Source organism: Aotus nancymaae, unplaced genomic scaffold, assembly GCF_030222135.1.
Source record: "Aotus nancymaae isolate 86718 unplaced genomic scaffold, 86718_ANA_hifiasm-v0.15.2.pri h1tg000014l, whole genome shotgun sequence".
Lineage (NCBI taxonomy): Eukaryota > Metazoa > Chordata > Mammalia > Primates > Aotidae > Aotus > Aotus nancymaae.
Genome location: NW_026988425.1, coordinates 38,309,256 through 38,324,088, shown reverse-complemented (window position 1 = coordinate 38,324,088; position 14,833 = coordinate 38,309,256). Strand labels below are relative to the sequence as shown.

The 14,833-nt window shown below is 40.4% G+C and overlaps 1 protein-coding gene across 3 annotated transcripts in view; it reads left to right on the top strand.

Moving 5' to 3' along the window:
- FYB1 (FYN binding protein 1) overlaps window positions 1-14,833 on the top strand; it is a 157,925-nt gene that overhangs the window by 40,910 nt on the left and 102,182 nt on the right. Inside the window, exon 1 of one of the 3 annotated variants that reach the window (XM_012460043.3) lies at window positions 4,327-4,513. The exons of the other annotated variants lie outside the window; for them this stretch is intronic. The gene's annotated coding sequence lies outside the window, so the exon portion shown is untranslated. Of the gene's footprint in view, window positions 1-4,326; window positions 4,514-14,833 lie in introns of those variants that run through there. 3 annotated transcript variants of the gene reach the window in all.

Genomic DNA, 14,833 nt, shown 5'->3' with positions numbered 1-14,833 from the left:
GATCCGCCCACCTCGGCCTCCCAAAGTGCTGGGATTACAGGCGTGAGCCATCACTCCCAGACCACTGGAGGCTTTTAACTGGCACAGCAGAGCTGGTTTGGCCACCGGAACCAGATCATCACCTTTCCTTGAAGGATAGCTGGAATGGCGATCGGCTCCGTGCTATTTACATCTTTGAGAATATTAACCCTATCATGTTTTTAACTGTGGAAAATATAATTGCTAATAAGTACAACAATAAGTACAATATTTAATTTAGAGGACAGAGAAGCAAGCATATTGACAAGTGATAGGCATGAACAGCCTGACGCCTCAAAGTCGTCATTATACTGAGCAGTCTGCACAGGGTAGGGTTTCTCAACCTGGAGAAGAGGGGAGTGTGGGATGAGATAGGGACAGCAAGAAATTTGGGCTGGGTTATAAGACAGAAATTCTTGTATCGGAAATGGATATTTGATATTTGGAGTAGTGAGTGGAGAATAAGCTGACCTTCTCCATCTCTACTACACCCGCCTGCAACTCTAGCTCTCTTACCTAGGGTTTTATTTCCTCGTGTTGCACAATAGAGCTGCACAGGATAGGGAAGTGGCAGCCTAGTTTTCATGTGCACAAAGAGTGAGCTATTCATTGAGACATTCATCATTTGCTTAGAGTTACTCTTGCATGGGCCAGTGGAAGCTCTAAACATTTAATAAAATATCCAGAAGCACTGAGGTGTTAGCTATGATTCTGTAGCAGATGTAAAACCAAAAACTTTATTTAAGAAGCCTTTGAATGATTTTTTTTTATTTAATTACTCAGGTTTCCCTGTAATTTATGAAGGCCTTTAGTGAATAGCCACAAAAATAATGAAAACTTCATATTCAAATAATAACAATATTACATTAATGGTTTCCTTTAGAAACATAATACAAGTGATTCTTTCCAACTTCACCTTCTGTTAACACCATCTCAAGAAGAATTATATGTAAAGGAAAATATGCTCCTCATATTTTTGTATTTTCCTCTAAATGAAAGGGGAAAATCCTAGTACTATATACAGTGTCTTAAATGTCTTACATTAATTTGCCAGCTCAGAAAACTGGTTGCATGAGCCAAAGCATGCATGAAACAGGTTTGCATTGAAAGCAATGCTTTTGCTTTTTCTAATTTTAATTTTTAAATTAAATTTAATTTAATTTTAAATTCCAGGATACATGTGCAGGATGTGCAGGTTCGTTACATAGGTAAACATGTGCCATGGTGGTTTGCTGCACTTACCAACCCATCACCTGGGTCCTCGGCCCGGCATGCATTAGCTAGTTTTCCTGATGCTCTCCTTCCGACTGTCCCCCGACCCCGACAGGCCCCAGTGCGTGTTGTGACCCTCCCTCTTTTATTGATTATAAAAGACATAACACAGAGTGACAAGGGGAGATTCAAATATAATTATTAGCATCATCATCTTGTTGTAATCAAATAGTATTATTGCACAAATTTTCCTTTGTGTGTAAAGATTTTATTAAAATAGAAAAATGGGTATTTATTATTACGTATTAAGAAATGCTCAAAATAAGATAAATCTGAGCGAGTATCTAAACTTCCACTTATTTTGGAAACATACCATCATGTTACTAAACGCACCACATAGCATTTTAGTTGTTTTTATTAAATCTTCAAAACTTTTCAGACACTAAGCATAGATACCATTCACATCAATTGAAACTTTCAATTTTTTAAAACTTTCTAAATACGTACATTTCTTTTCTGCCTTTTTGGAAAACAAACTTTTATAAATGTATATACTCTTAATATACACGGGCTGAGAGATATAAATTGCTTGGCTCACCTTTCCTTTCCTAGAACACATGCATTGAAAAAACAGCAGCAGCCCCACAAACCAGAAAGCTGCCCTTGGCCTCTAATAAATTAATTTTTTCAATGCTTATAAAGTGCCTTCTGTGTGCCAGGCAATGTACTAGAAGCTAGAAATCCAAGACAAATAAGCCACAGTTACTACCAACCCTTAAGGAACTCATGATCTAGTGAGAAAAACAGACATGTCTCCAACAATTTAAAGAGAACACAAGAGGCCAGAGCTTGGAAGGCCTTACCCAGTCTTGTGGGACAAAGTTCAAAAGGAGATAATATCTACACTGGGCTTTGGAGCATGAGCAGGGGTTAGCCAGGTGAAAGAGGAGAGGTGGGCAGTGCGTTCCACGAAGGCAGGGCACGTGGATTGCTTTGGGTGGACTGTTTTGTTTTATTTTGTTTTGGCCGTCTGAGAGAGGCTGGCAGAGGGGAGAAGAAAAAAAAGTAATCCCAAATTCCAATTAGGCTTCCTTCATGGCCCAAAATCGACTGTCCCAGGTTAGGTAAGTTCTTCCTCATATCTTCTGCCCTGACAAATAGGACTTGCATATTCCTGGGTATTTCCAGAGACCTTTATTCATACTTGGAGCTTAACACTCATCACAGCGTGTCATGGTTGGTTATGCAGTGTCTATCCCTACAGTGGTTATAATACATGTTTGGTTGCAGCAAAAGAGACGCAACATAACACTGATTTTTAAAAGTTAAATGTCTTTCCTCCTGTTCCCTTATTTATAAGCATCTAGCAAAATCCAGTGACAATGGGGTTGTCTCCTCTGTCGGGGCCAGGTCCTTCTATCTTCTAACTCTGACTCTTCCTAGAGTGTTACCTCAGTCATCAGGGACCAGAAGAGCTCAGGCCCCCGCAGCATCCCAGCCAGAAGGGAGGGGAAAGCATGATAGGTCCCTCCCCTAGGGCACCACCAAGAAGCTACATAGACCCTTTCTCCGTAGATTCCATTGACTAAAACTTAACCATATGGCCAAATCTAATGGCAAGAGTGACTAGAAAATGCCTTTTCCTGTGAAGCTGTGGGCCAGGTGAAAAGCCAGAGATCTCTTAGGATAGAATAAGCATCTTAAACTTTTGGCAAACTTTTTCTGCAAAGGACTAGATAGTAAATATTTCAGGCCGCATACAGTCTCAGCCACGTCATCTTCATTGTTATCATCATTGTCTTCTTTTGCTTCTTCTCCCTTTTCTTACAATTCTTAAAAAATGGAAATTCTTGGCTTGAGGTCTGTACAAGACATGCCACAGGCCAGATTGGCATGTGGACCCCAATACTCTATAAGAAGGGAAAATCATGCCAGAAGGAAAGTGACCCTCTCTGGCATAACGTCTGTAAGATCATAAGCCTCTAAGAGGAAAATCCTTGTCTTCTCCATCTTGCTAGTCTTGGCCAGTAATTGACCCACACAGTGTTTGATGTTTATGAATGAATGAGTAGAAGGAAGGTAGGGGAGGTTAATTTCACAACCACAATTTGTTAAATTCTCATTTAGTCCCAATTGTAGCCTCTGTTTTGGGGGTTTCATTTCCTTTTCTTTCCTTTTCCTATTCTTTCTTTTCTTTTCTTTTTCTTTTGGTCTTTTTTTCCCCTCCCTTCCTCCCTCACTCCCTCTTTCTCTCTCTTTCTTCCTTTCTTTTTCTTTCTTTCCTCCTTCCTTCCTTTCTTCCTTTTCTTTCCTTGAAACAGGATCTTGCTCTGTTGCTCACGCTGGGATACAATGGTGGTGCAATCACAGCTCACTGAAGCCTTGAATTCCTGTGCTCAAGCAATCCTCCCACCTCAGCCTCCCAAGCGTCTGAGGCTACAGGCATGCACCATCACACTTGGCTAATTTTTGCATTTTTGTAGAGGCAGGGTCTCACCATGCTGTCAAGGCTGATCTCAAACTCCTGGTATCAAGCAATCCTCCTGCCTCACCTTTCCAAAGTACTGAGATTACAGGCATAACCTACTATGCTCAGCCCCAATGGTAGTCTTTTAACATGGATTATCATCTAAATACTCCATTTCTTCCAGCCTAAAGAATAGTCTAACAGACAGCTGCCAGAGTGAGTCTAGTGAACTTTCCAGCACATGCATGACCACCCTTCAATTGATATGGTCAGGCACCCCACTTTACCTCCTGAGCTCAGGTGCAGTTAGGTTCCAAATATTCCACATGTTCCAGTGGACCTTTCTAATTGTAAGCATCCACCGTGGCCTCCACTGCAGGTGACACCCCTAGGTGTGTGGGAAGATTATGGGACCAAAGAACTTAACAGCTTCTTCCTCTTGAATAAACATGGTGGCAGGCAGGAGAACCTTGTTTTGGTTTTACCCTTTTAAATATCACATGCTTGGTGGGAATGTCAGCAGAAGTATCCAGGCTGAACAGACACTTTTAAGTTCTCCTTTCCCCTCCTTCTTACTCAATATCCTGAGGACATAATAGAAGTTTTCTTGTCTAAGTTCTGCTGGTTGGGGGAGGGAGGTGTGGCTCACTCAACCACTGCTCTGGACAAACCCCTGCCAGGCGTCAGAAACCACCGCATTTCTTCAGTTCTACATGCAGAGCAGATGCAACAGCCAAAAGTGAGTGGAGCCCAGGTGCTGGCCCAGGAACATCTACTAAAGCAGGCCATCCTCCCGCCTTATTCTGCAGGAGTCAGGTAACAGCTATACTAAATGTGTAAATTCTTCTTTCAAATAAATGTGTAAATTTTTATAGAAGGAAAAAAGCACCACTTCCAGATTCTGGCAGCACAGACTGTGCTAGTTGAATAACTGAAGGAAACGCATGTTCTGTTGGAAAATAGCAAAAGAAATGAACATGAGACACTAAAACTCAGCCTCATTGTAGCCAAAAGGATGATAAGCAGATAAAAATGTGGCGGGGAATGTGTCTGTCACTTGCTCTTTCGTAACTGGATGAGGCCTCTCGTGTGTTCTTGTTGCAACCTCTGGTGCCACTAGTGTTAAATAACGTTTTGCAGTGAAACCAGAAACAAGGTTCTATTGCCAGCAGAGCTGGGCACAGATGATTTATTTCATCCTGGTTCCTGACAAACATGTGTCCATCCTTTTGATGAGAAAGAGTAACTTTCAATTGCCTCCAAACCTTAAGATCTGGCAAGAGGCGAGGATTCATGTGAGATTTCTACAGACTAAAGAAAGGGACTATACCACCATCAATTATATATTCTCAGAAGGAATACTGGCAAACTGGATAAATGATGACAAACAGCTGCAGATCAGCCAATGAGGCCTTTCAAAGCAACGAGTAACTCCAAATTTTCATCGGAGCCTTTGACCCTCTTGTGTACATTGCTGATTCTTCTGAAAAATTCACAAGGCCTTTTCCCTTCCTTTTAAGTAGATTTTTAGTGAAGCAATTAAAAGGAAATGGGCCTCTGACTCTGCCTTCTATTAGCTGTGTAACCTCTGTGTCTCAGTTTTCTCATCTAAAAATGGGAATAATAATATAACATCTCATGGAGTTATTGAGGGGATAAAACTATATACACTTTTTGAATACGAATGTAAAATAATAGATTATTAATATTCACCATTTTCAATCTTTTGGCATTAAATAAAAATAATTCTGTATGGAAAACAGATGGTTTTATCACTGGAAGAGCGAAGTCGTGGCTGTGCTTTTCTGCCCATGCTATGAAAACGCCAGAGGGAGTTTTAGGTAGAGCAAAATATTCCCATACAAGGTGAGACGCACTCACTTCGAATAGTCCAATGCCTTAAGAAATTAATCATAAATGATAGGTGAGGAGGAGGAGGATAAGGTTTCTCTTTCCAATAAAACCACGTTTTATGATGTGCCGTTAAACGTGATCATGGATATCAAAGCAGTTACGGCGCATGTAAGGCACGCCGTGAAAAAGTTGGCCATCTGTTTCCAAAAGGAAAGGCTAAAAAGGATTTCATTTCCCTTGAGAAATTATTCTAAAGGTTGGAATCCACACTGCCTGATTATTGTGTCCATCATTTGCTTACTACCATTGGGTTTCAAATTCCCCCCAGCTTCTGCTGGAGTCCGGAGGCTCGGAAGCTGCCGCAGCTGATTTCTGGGGCAATGGGAAGTTACGGCTGCTTCATAGAGCAATCACACTGACATCTAGTGGTCCACAGAGTAAGTGCAGGCGGTGGCTTTGAATCTTTTACCAGCTTCAATGTGCTTTAAAAATCACATTTTCCACCATTTATATAATATGTTAACAAGAGAGAGAGAGAGGTCAGGGATGTAGAAATGGTATTTCATTTTTCTGAAGTGTTACTAGAGGCTGCCTCTAAGGGACCATTTCTAAGAACAAGAGTGAACCATGGCTCGCTGGCAGGTTTAGGCTGTGATTTCAGAGGTTTGAGGTTAAGACTGGCCCCAGAATCAAGATCCTGAGCTTGAAGGTGGTCTCTGCCATGCACCAACTGGGCAAGTTCCTAAATGGTTCCATGACTCAGTTTCTTTATCTGTCAAATGCGTGTAACAGTAACGTCTCCATAGATCTGTTATGAAGTGATGACAGCATCATCACCTAACACAGCACCTGGCACGGAAGGCAATCTGCGTTACCCTCTGTTCTTGTTGTGACTGTTTTTTAAGAGTAAGCTGCTGTAGAAGCTGGTACGCCACAGGTCAGGCAGCATAGCGCAGTGGAAAGCTCAGAGGATGAGCAAGGGAGAGACCCAGATGTTAGCCCAGCTGTACGACTTTAGACAGACCCCTTACACGGTTTCTTTTCTGTAAAACGAAGGGCCTTCGTTGGCTGATGTTTACTGTTTTTTTCTTTCTTTTTTTTTTAATTTCTCAATCGTTGTGATTCTAAACCTTTTACAGGCTTCCAATTGAAATTGTTCTATTTTCAAGGCCCATTGGTGTCTCCTTTCTTTTTACCAAAGCCCAGGGCCAAACATGTCCCAGGTAATAATTATATGGTTGCTGACTGATAAGAAGTGATTGTTAGAATGGTCTCTATTGGCCACTAAGAAAAAACCAAGAATGTCTTTGGGCAGAAATGAAAATCCAGTGGGAAGCTCTGGACGTCAAGGAATATTTCCCCATCAGAAGTTAGTCTGGGGTTTCTCTGATAAATTTGGAAAGCTCAGTGGTTGTCTTATTTTCCTACTTCTGCTAACCAGCCTCTTTAAACAGGCAAGAAATGAGGAAAACCATTTAGCTCTATAAATTCAATACATACTTCACTAGTCACGTGGCTGCAGCCTGTGCCATGTGAGTTGGTCAGAGCAGTAAATGACTTTGCTTCTAAGTGCAGGTAAAATGCTACTACCAAAGCTCACCTGCTGCCTGTGACTAATCCCTAATTCAGTCTTTCCAAGCCAGGGATAATCCCAGCTGGGATGTCACCTCTGATATGGCAACAAATGGTGGTGCAGCAAAAACTAATCATGGAACAATTTTTCTTTCCTTCTTCCTAAACTTCACCCACATAGACCCTTGGACATTCGTAGCAATCCAGCACAAACACAAGGAGGGGAACAACGTACACTGGGACCTGTTGGGAGGCAGGCGGAGGGAGGGCATCATGATAAATCGCTAATGCATGCGGAGCTTAATACCTACGTGATGGGTTAAGAGGTGCGGCAAACCGCCATGGCACGCATTTACCTGTGTAACAAACCTGCACGTGTATCCCAGAGACAACTTAAAATGTGAAAACAAACAAACAAAAGAGTGAACAAAGGAGGGAGCTGCAGGAAGAGTTTTAGTTATATACATACCACTATTTTTATATTAGAGATTTCTAATATATGTGAATATAAATATACATAATATTAAAAATTGTATTACACACACATGATAAAGGTAATTTGGGAGCTTTGTAAGGTTGTGCATTATTTTTCTGTGGTTTCTGTAACAAAGTACCACAAACTAGGCAGCTTACAGCAACAGAAATCTCTTCTCCCTCAGTTTTGGAGGCCAGAAGTCCAAACTCAAGGTGTCGGCAGAACCCTGCTCCTGTGAAGGCTCTAGGGGAGGATTCATTCCCGGCCTCTTTGAGCTTCAGATAGCTCCAGGGATCCGTGGCTTGTGGCTGCATCACTAAAACGTCTACCTCTCTTGTGAAATGGCCCTTTCCTCTTCTGCTGTCTTCTCTTCTTCTGTATCTTGTAGGGACACTTGTCATTGGATGTAGTGCTACCTAGATAACCCAGAATGATTCCATGGCATGATCCTTAATTACACCTACAAAGACCCTTTTTCCAGATAAGATCACATTCACAGGTTCTGATACATGGCGTGTCTTCTTGGCATAGACATGGGCATAATTTATGGACAAGCAACCAACATCTGCACTCTAATCCTGTTCACTCATGCTAAATCAGGATACCCTCCAAAAGGTGCCCCAGTCCTTGCCACTGAATTTCTGCCACTCCTCTGGTAGTAATTGATCAATAAAGATGTGAGGATCAGAGTAAGACAGATCCAGGATCCCACTGGTTTTTAATAATGTTTGCCTCTGAATACACCACAGGATGCCACACTCTCCTCCTTGCACCTCTGGCTGGCTGGGCTGGCGAGTTCACCTAAAGATCCCTGAGAGGAGCACAGCAGGATGGGTTGGGCCACACAGCAAGCAATGCTTTAAAAAAAAGTCCCCCAGGGTCATCCTACCACACAACGAGCTTCTTGTCATTTCTCCAACATCATCTCAAGGAAAACCACTCAAAATACTTTTATTTATCCTATCAGTCAAAAAAAAAAAAAAAAAAAACCTAGACAGTGAGAATTGTGCTTATATTTCTCAAATGGATTTTTTATGCTTTATTCATATTAGATGTTTGACATTGATCCACTGTTACATTTAATTTAAATTTATAATTCTTCAAACACTGTTTTTTAACATGCTTACTGAATTGTTTATTGTGGCAAAATATATATAATGTAAAATGTGCCATTACATACATTCATATTGTTGTGCAAACATTACCGCTATCGATTTCAGGAACTTTTTCATCTTCCCCAACTGTAACTCTATGTCCGTTAAACTCTAATTGCATATTCTCTCCTCCTCCCAGCCCCTGGCAACCACCATTCTATTTTCTGTGTTTATGAATTTGACTACTCTAGGTACCTCATATAAGTGAAATCACACAATATTGTTTTTTGGCATTTTTTATTTTTTATTTTTTTTGTTTTTGACACAAGAGTCTTGCTCTGTTGTTCAGGCTGGAGTGAAGTGGCACGATCTCAGCTCACTGCAACCTCCACCTCCCAGGTTCAGGTGATTCTCCTGCCTCAGCCTCCCAGGTAACCTGGGATTACAGGCACGCACCACCACATGGGGCTAATTTTTGTATTTTTAGTAGAGACGGGGTTTCATCATGTTGGCCAGGCTGGTCTCGAACTCCTGATCTCAAGTGATCCACCCACCTCGATCTCCCAAACTGCTGGGATTACAGGCAGGAGCCACGGCACCTGGCCAATACTTGTTGTTTTGTGACTGGCTTGTTTCATTTAGTGTAATATCTTCAAGCTTTCTCCATGTTATAGCACGTCAGAATTTCCTGCCTCTTTAAGACTGAATAACATTCCATTGTATTACAAACCTCATTTTGTTTATCCATTAACAGACACTTGGGTTGCTTTCACCTTTCAGTATTATAAATTATGCTACTAGAAATAGATATTCCATTTGACCCAGCAATCCCATTACTGGGTATATATCCAAAGGATTATAAATCGTTCTAATATAAGGACACATGCACAAGAATGTTCATTGCAGCACAGTTTACAATAGCAAAGACCTGGAATCAACCAAAATGCCCATCAATGATAGACTGGACAGGGAAAATGTGGCACATATACACCATGAAATATTATGCAGCCATAAAAAATGATGAGTTCACATCCTTTGTAGGGACATGGATGAACCTGGAAACCATCATTCTCAGCAAACTGACACAAGAACACAAAATCAAACACTGCATGCTCTCACTCATAGGCGGGTGTTGAACAATGAGAACACATGGACACAGGGAGGTGAGCACTATACACTGGGGTCTGTTAGGGGGAAATAGGGGAGGGACAGTCGGGGGTGGGGAGTTGGGGAGAGATAGCATGGGGAGAAATGTCACATATAGGTGAAGAGGAGGAAGACAGCAAATCACACGGCCACATATGCACCTATGCAACAATCTTGCATGTTCTTCACATGTACCCCAAAACCTAAAATGCAATTAAAAATAAAAATAAAAATAAATAAATAAATAAATAAATAAATAAAAATAAAAATAAATTATGCTACTATAAACATGGATATACACATAACTGCTCAAGGCCTGCTTTCAGTTCTTTTGGGTATATACCTGGAAGTGGAATTGTTGGATCATATGGTAATTCTATGCTTAATTTTTTTAAGAACCACCATACTGTTTTCTACAGCAGCTGTATTATTTTACATTCCCACCAGCAGTGCACCAGGGTTCAATTTCCCCTAATCTTGTCCAACACTTGTTATTTTCTGCTTTCATTGTCTTTCTCATGTAGTTACTAAAGTTCTCACACTCAAAACTTTGTTTTAGTTTTCCTTTAAACTCTATTCTTATTTCTTATTCTAATCCAAAATGTTTTCCAACTAACTCTAGCAATTGACTTCCTGCCCAAGAATCCCTCGTCACTGCAAGGGATGTGACAATGTTTGTCCTACTTCTGTTGTGATCCTGGCAGATCTAAGATGAATGAGGAGACAGAGCAAGACATAGGGTTTCTAGGGCTCAAGGACAAAACAGCCTGATTGACTTTCAACATCGTGGGGAATCTAAAAAGGGGAAACAGCTAAGAGAAGACAAACAATTCTGTATGTTTTAAAAGACGTCTAGTCTCTGTGTGTGTGTTGGTATGGGGGTGGGGTGTTTAGGTAGATGACTCTATTAGAGCTTTTTAAGCCCAACCCTGGTTCCAAACAGCTGCCCCCTGGAGTTGGTTACACGAACCATCTAACTGGCAGTGTAGAGTCTCAGGACACCATTCTGGTTCATTCATTGTCTGCCCGAGATGGTGCTTATTGTTCGTTTGGCTGCAGCTTCAAACTTACTACCAGCGGGTGGTTGAAGAGGGGCATAAACAGATGCTACAGGAGAAAGAAGTTATAATTTGGGAAGTTCCATGGCAAAAATAAGATTGATAAGAGTGCATTTATATATAATAACTTCTGTCTGAATAAAAAAGTGAAAGAAGTGTTAACAGCTTTGGTTAGTTCAAAGAACAACAAAAAAAATGAAACACACCAAAACCCTTTCCTGTGTTGTGCTTTTCTAAATACTAAATGGTTTTCAAAAGAACGAAAGTACCACAAAGAGAGTCATCTATTACTTCTAGATAGATTTTTCTTTTAGTTAAAAATTTAAACCAAAATGAAATACTACCTCACATTCATTTACATGGCTTTCGATTCTTTCGGGTATATACCTGGGAGTGGAATTGTTGTATCATATGGTAATTCTACGCTTAATTTTTTGAAGAACCACCATACTGTTTTCTACAGCAGCTGTATTATTTTACATTCCCACCGGCAGTGCACCAGGGTTCAATTTCCCCAAATCTTGTCCAACATTTGTTATTTTCTACTTTTTAAAATAATTATAGCCATTTAAATGGATGTGAAATAGTATTTTTCTAAGAACCATTCAGTATTTAGAAAAGCACAACACAGGAAAGGGTTTTGGTGTGTTTCATTTTTTTTGTTGTTCTTTGAACTAACCAAAGCTGTTAACACTTCTTTCACTTTTTTATTCAGACAGAAGTTATTATATATAAATGCACTCTTATCAATCTTATTTTTGCCATGGAACTTCCCAGATTATAACTTCTTTCTCCTGTAGCATCTGTTTATGCCCCTCTTCAACCACCCGCTGGTAGTAAGTTTGAAGCTGCAGCCAAACAAACAATAAGCACCATCTCGGGCAGACAATGAATGAACCAGAATGGTGTCCTGAGACTCTACACTGCCAGTTAGATGGTTCGTGTAACCAACTCCAGGGGGCAGCTGTTTGGAACCAGGGTTGGGCTTAAAAAGCTCTAATAGAGTCATCTACCTAAACACCCCACCCCCATACCAACACACACACAGAGACTAGACGTCTTTTAAAACATACAGAATTGTTTGTCTTCTCTTAGCTGTTTCCCCTTTTTAGATTCCCCACGATGTTGAAAGTCAATCAGGCTGTTTTGTCCTTGAGCCCTAGAAACCCTATGTCTTGCTCTGTCTCCTCATTCATCTTAGATCTGCCAGGATCACAACAGAAGTAGGACAAACATTGTCACATCCCTTGCAGTGACCAGGGATTCTTGGGCAGGAGGTCAATTGCTAGAGTTAGTTGAAAGCATTTTGTATAAAATAAGAAATTGCCAAAGTTTTGAGTGTGAGAACTTAAACTCTAACTAGTAAGTACATGAGAAAGACAATGGAAGTCATGGTTCCTATGGCCTATAGGGTGAGCACAGAATTTAGAATCAGACCCGAGGTTTGGTTCTCATCCTACCACTTGCTATAGCTTAGGTGACTCAGTTTATGCTTATATATTAACAACACTAAGAACTAACCAGGCTTTGGGAGGATCAAATGAGATAAATGAAATTTCATTTTAACATGTGATTATTAGTTTAATAATGAAATTAGGCATAGGTATAAACTATTAAACTCTAGATTTTTTTAATAATTATATGAGTATACTTAGAGTTTGGGTTTTTTTTGACAGGGGGTGTGTAAAGGTGATTTGTTCGCCAAGAAAAGTGATTTTAGTAAAGCACAGATGTTAATCTAGATCATGGCAAAGTGCCACACACTAGATTTAGCACATAGGCAAGGAGTCTCTAGAACACTCAGAAGAAAATGAATGAATTCATGAATGAATGGACAAGTGAGAGCGCAGAGCAGCTGAAGCAACGAAATGCTTTGGAAAGAGAAGCATACCTGGGAAAAGAGAGTGACTGGGTGCTAAGGGAAGAAGGAACACATGGAAAACTCGAAAATGAAAATATCATAATTTTAACAAAAGAAAGGGCAACCCAAAGTGAAGAGTGCTATGATGACCAAGGTGAGAGAAGATGCTTATCTCATGGCAGAGTCTTGTAACTGTGCGGTTATCAGAAAAAGTGAGTTAAGAGGTATGAGGTGCTTATATTTTTTAATCTTGATTACTAAATACTGAATGCATTTTCTTCAAAGCTCAAAAGGAGAAGAAATGGAATGGGTAAAACAGGGAGGGTTAGAGTGGAGGGAGGATATTCACACTGTCATGGTCTGTAGAGTGAGGTTTCAAAGTACCATTTCTCTCTGTGGAATCTTCCATAGCCTTCCATTTCTAATGTACAGCTTTGACTTTCCTCAAATCAAACTCTGGATCTGTAGTGACTAGAAGCTGCTAACTTTTTTTTTTTTTTTTTTTTTGAGACAAGGCTATGCTGTCACCCAAGCTAGAGTACAGTGGTGCATTCGTGGCTCACTGCAGCCTTGACTTCCTAGGCTCAAGCAATCCTCCCACCTCAGCCTCCAGAGTAGCTAGGACTGCAGGCATGCACCACTGCGCCTGGCTAATATTGCATATTCTTTTGTAGAAATGAGGCCTTGCTTTGTTTGCTGGCCTCAAACTCCTGGCCTCAAGCAATCCTCCTGCCTCAGCCTCCCCAAGTGCTGAGATTATAGGCCTGAGCCACCCACTGTGCCCAGCTGCTGCCACCTGTCTTGGTTAGCTCATTAAGTTCTTCCTCTTCCTGGCAATTTTCACACAGATCTTTTCACATGCTGGGAAGGAAGTCTCTAGAAAACCCCACAGATAGCCTCATCCCTTCACCCCCACTTCACTCCATGTAGACACTAAGCTTTCAGTTTCTAACATCATGTTAAGTGTAGAAAAGAAATGCACTGCCCAGGAGCATGTGTCTCTGTATGTCTGTGTTTTTGTGTTTGTTGGGAGTAACACAAGGGCTGACAAAAAAAAACGGAAGTATAACATTTCTATTTTTCCCTTGTCAAACAGTATCTTTCCCAAACATCAAGGATTTTTATTTCAGACTTCAAATGTCCTTAGCAAAATAAAGTTTTTGTTAGTGTATACATGAAAATAGAATACCCATAAGAAATAGTAGTTGAAATTTAGGTCTGTTTGAGGTTGGAGGAACAGGAAAAAATGAAAGAACTTATATTGTATTGTGAAGTGTACATTAACTATTATCCTAAGAATGAAATAAGCCACTAATAAGAATCTATGAAAATATTTTTGAATTATCTACAAGTTCATTAGTCAAAATGTAAACTCCTGAAACACTATTTTTTTTTTTTTTTTTTTTCTGAGATGGAGTCTTTCTCTGTCGCCCAGGCTGGAGTGCAATGGGCAATCTCGGTTCAGTGCAACCTCCACCTCCCGGGTTCAAGCAATTCTCCTGCCTCAGTTTCCTGAGTAGCTGGGATTACAGGTGCCCACCACTGCACCTGGCTAATTTTTTTTTGTATTTTTAGTAGAGGCGGGGTTTCACCATTTTGGCCAGGTTGATCTCAAACTACTGACCTCGTGATTCACCTGCCTCAGCCTCCCAAAGTGCTGGGATTATAGGCAAGATCCACCACGCCCAGCCCTGAAACACTATTTTCTAATTTGGTATTTTCAGTTCATGCAGCTGAGTGAATTATCCTAAACAAATGTAAGTTAAATTTGCCATAAAAATTATAAAATAGAATAAGAAAAATAAGTGGTTTTAGGACCATTTGTCATTCTATACTATCTACATACATCTCACTCTATATTCTCTACATCCTATTGCCATTCCATCCTCATCAAGAACTCAAAAATGTATAGTAAAACAAACCTCAGAAACACGTAGAAAGTTATATATATATTTATGTGTATATATTTATATTACAGACAGAGCATCGCTATGTTGCTCAAACTGAACTCAAACCCTGGGCTCAAGCAATCCTCCCACCATCATGCCTGGCTAGAAAGTTGTATTTAACTTCCTT